Genomic DNA, 4,321 nt, shown 5'->3' on the forward strand with positions numbered 1-4,321 from the left:
GTTGCCTCAAGAGGCTCCAAGCTCAGTCCTCTTAGTTTTCTTTTTTCTTTTTTTAACTTTTATTTTAGGTTCAGGTGTACCTGTGTAGGTTTGTTATATAGGTAAATTTGTGTCACGTGGATGTGTTGTATAGATTACTTCATCACCCAGGTACTAAGCCTAGTACCCAGTGGTTATTTTTTCCTACTCCTCTCCTTCTCCCACCCTCCAACCTCACTGTCTCTTGTCCCCTTCTTTGTGTTCACAAATTTTCATCATGTAGCTCCCACTTACAAGTGAGAACACGCAGTATTTGATTTTCTGTTCCTGTGTTAGTTTGCTAAGGATAATGGCCTCCAGATCCATCTGTGTCCCTGCAAAAAACCACAATCTCATTCTTTTTTATGGCTGCATAGTATTCTATCTGTATCACATTTTCTTAAACACTCAGGTATAACTCACAGCAGCACTTCTCTACCTTTACTATGTCAAAGAACACGTGACAGAAGGCATGAATCTGTGCAACATACTACTAGTACATGTAGACTTAAGATGTACATTCATATTAACCTCAACTTTCTCTGTCCCATTCAAAAAAATGTATCAGAAGGCAAGTAAGTAAGAGCAAACTTATTACTGAATTAACCTTGGATCCACTTTACTTAGAAAATCCAAAGTACAACATTCATATATCTGTACTGCTGTTAATAACAGACTACTTGTAGGACACATGAAAATTATTTACACCAGTTTTCTGATACCACAGTTAATGTAACTGCTCTGCAGAGCTCCCGCTGTCACTCTCACCTACATGAATGGGCCTCAGGCCCTATCCCCTTATGTATTATTTTCATAAATCCAGTAACTCACTGAAGAATTAGTCAAAGTCCCTAGTTACATAAGACTATCTTCATCCCATCCACACATGGCTGATTAATTGCTTCCACGTTTCTCAATATATTTTTTTTTAAGCAAATGCTCTCATATCACTTGCCTACTCCCCACTACATATCCCTTAATTATTGGTCTCTGGTGTTGAGATTTATAATGGGCCTCCACCATAATTCTACTTTAGGAGTTAGGGTCATTATTAATAGTCTCTTAATACATTATATATTCAATAAATATATATCGAGTAGGTACTATCATCATCATCATCATTGTCATTGTCATTGTCATTCCTGTTATGTGTTAGGCTTTTGGGAGGCACTGGACCACCAGCAGTGAACATTACAGGCAAGCAACCACTGATTAGTTTTCTTTCACTGTAGATTAGTTGGCATTTTAAAAAATTTTGTAAGTAGAATTGTACAATGTGGGCTTTTTGTGTATGGCATCTTTCAATCTACATAGCGACTCTGAGATTCATCCATGTTTTTACATATTGATAGTTCACTTATATTGTTTCTGTTCTGGTCATTTATATTGTTATTCTATTTTATGGATATACCTCATTTTATTTTATTTATCATTCACTTCTTGATTAATACTTGTATATAGGATTTGCTGGTTTTTGCTACTGTGAATAAAGCTTCAATAAGCATTTCTGTACAAGCCTTTGTATAAAGGTACGTTTTCATTTATTTTTGGCAAATACTTAGGAATGGAACTCCTGGAATATTTAATGAGTAATGTGTCTAGCTTCGAGAGGGAAGTGGTCAGTTTCCCAAAGTGTTTGTTCCATTTTACTTTCTCATCAACAAGTGTATAGGAGTTCAACCTCTTTCACGTCTCAGCCAGGTGCTTAACCAGTAGCACTTGCTACTGTCAATCATTTTAAAAGGACATTTTGTAAGTATAATTTAGATAAAATAAAATTTGCTCATTTTAAGTGTACATATTTCATATGTTTTCACAAACTAGTATAGTCACTTACCCACCAAAATTGAGATACAGAAAATTCATATCACCCCAAAAACTTTCCTCATGACCTTTTGTAATTAATGTCTTCCCTCAAATGCAGCCCTGGGAAACCATTGAGCTGTTTCTATTACTAAAGTTATGCCTCTTCTTTATTATGTCTTTTTTATCTCCTTTTTCTTTTCCGGGTTCATCATTAGCATTTATAAAACTAGACTTAGGAAAAGAACTAGGTTTGAGGACACGTGCATGATCTTAATATAGTGAATGTTGTACCCACAAAAATTAAAATTAAAAATTAAAAAATATATAGAGCAAATGTTTAGCCTGTCCTGATTATTAATCAGAGCAATGAGAATATTGGCAGAGTTTTGTCTTTTCTACAATTTGATATTAATTGTGTACATGTACAATATAGTCTTTTGTGTCTGTCTTCCTTCACTAGCACAGTGCTTTTGAGATTGATCCATGTTCCTGAATACACAAGCAGATCATTCCTTTCTTTTGCTGACTAGTTCTCCATTACATTATCCATTCACTCTTCTATTGGTTGTTTCTACACCAATAGAAACAACATCTGAGTTGTTTCTAGCTTGGCAATATTATAAATTATCTCTATGAACACACATAAAAGTATTTCCATGGACATAAGTTTTCATTTCACTGGAATAAATACTCAGGAGTGGGATTTCTGGATCTCATGGTAAGTGAAATAATCTGTACACCAAACCCCTGAGTCATGAGTTTACCTATATAACAAACCTGCACTTGTACCCCTGAAGCTAAAATAAAAGTTAAACTATTAAGAAAAGAGAAACGGACAATGTTTCCTACAAGCTACATATGAAAGCAACACAAATACTTGATACCGTTCTCACCAACATTTGGTATTGTCAGTAATGTTACCGACACAAGGGGTGGGTTCCATTGCTTGGTGGGTGACAGTCCAAAGATCACAACCAAGGAGGATTTAACAAGGACATTTTGTTACTTGCAACAAGAAAGGAAGAAACCAGAGGTAGTTCCCCAAAGCAGTGCCTCCCTGAACAAAGGTGAAAATTAGGCTTTTATTGGGCTGGTTAGCTGAGTCATTGCATATGGAGGTGGAGTAAAGGCAGCGCAGGCACAGTCATTGATCATGCTTCTACCTATGATGCATGCATGGAAAATGGACAGTAAGCTCCTCCCTGGGCTGCGTTTTTAGTATGGTAATGAGGAGAGTTTGCCAAATTCATCTCCAACTCAGGCATCTCTGGATCCATCTGGTTTTTGTTTTGCTGGGGCTGGACATAATCAGTGGCACAGCATGATCAATGACTGCGCCTGTGCTGCCTTTACTCTACCTCTGCATGCAATGACTCAGCTAACCAGCCCAGTAAGAGCTTGACTTTCACCTTTGTTCTGAAACTTTTCTGAAACAACAAGAACTCAAGATGCAGCAGTTACAAGTGGCTACTTCTTTACAGTGAAAACCTGGGCACCCTGGGTTACGGTAATTGTGGCTACACTAGTGGATGTCTGGTGGCATATCTTTGAGGAAGCTTACATTTCCCTAATGATTTATGAGGCTGACCATTTGTTTTTCTGTGCTTATTGGACATTTGTGTATATCATTTTTTTGTGTATGTGGAATGCCTTCTCTAACATTTTGCTCTTTTGTCATTTTTATTGAATAGTCTTCTTATTATTAAATTCTAAAAGTTACTTATATATGTAAGTTCCCTGTCAGAAATTTGCATTTTGCTATTTTCTTTCAGCCTGTGCCTTGGTATATATTGTATTGATAGTATCTCTCTCAATGAACAAACACTTTTATTGTGTTTAAAAGCTTTATTGAGATACGTAAGTACTGACTTAATTTCTTAATTTTAATTTCTTAAAGCCAGTTAGCATATGTCTCCACAAATTAAGTTTTTTACATTTGCCAAGACTGCTTTAGTTTCTTTGCATATCTAATGATTTTTAGAGCCAGTTTGTAAATTTCTACACAAAATCTCACTGGGATTTTTGATTGGGGTTGCACTGAATATATAGATAGAAGAAATGTTGCTAGCAAATCTACTCTTATAAAATGATTTTAAAAAGTTCTCTAAACAGAAAGAAATTGGAAAAAACAAACTTGGAACTTCAGAAAGAAAAAATAGAACATAAAAGTCAATAAAAGTAGAAATAAATTAAATAAAATATCTTTCTCTCCTGAGTGTCTTAAATCATATTTGATGGTTTATGTAAAATAATATCTTCTGATTTAGTGCTCAATTTATATAGAGAAAGAATAAAAATGATTCTATTTTAAAAGTGGGAAAATTAAATGACCTGAAAGGAAGCAAAGTTTACATACTTTAGAGTGCTAAAACATATTAGTAGGATTTAATCAATAATATACACATATTGTAATAACTAAAATAACTGCTGAGGAATTAAACAAAGCAGTATACTCAAAAACACTATAAAGAAATAAAAATTAAATTCTAAAATATGT

At 34.7% G+C, this 4,321-nt stretch overlaps 1 non-coding gene across 1 annotated transcript; it reads right to left on the reverse strand.

The window, feature by feature from the left end:
- Nucleotides 1–2,027: 2,027 nt before the first annotated feature.
- LOC112630860 lies at nt 2,028–2,131 on the reverse strand. Its single transcript, XR_003120989.1, has one exon. It is a non-coding gene; the product is annotated as a small nucleolar RNA SNORA72 (small nucleolar RNA).
- Between the last annotated feature and the right edge of the window lie 2,190 nt (nt 2,132–4,321).

The sequence above is a fragment of the Theropithecus gelada genome, chromosome 8 (genome assembly GCF_003255815.1).
Source record: "Theropithecus gelada isolate Dixy chromosome 8, Tgel_1.0, whole genome shotgun sequence".
Lineage (NCBI taxonomy): Eukaryota > Metazoa > Chordata > Mammalia > Primates > Cercopithecidae > Theropithecus > Theropithecus gelada.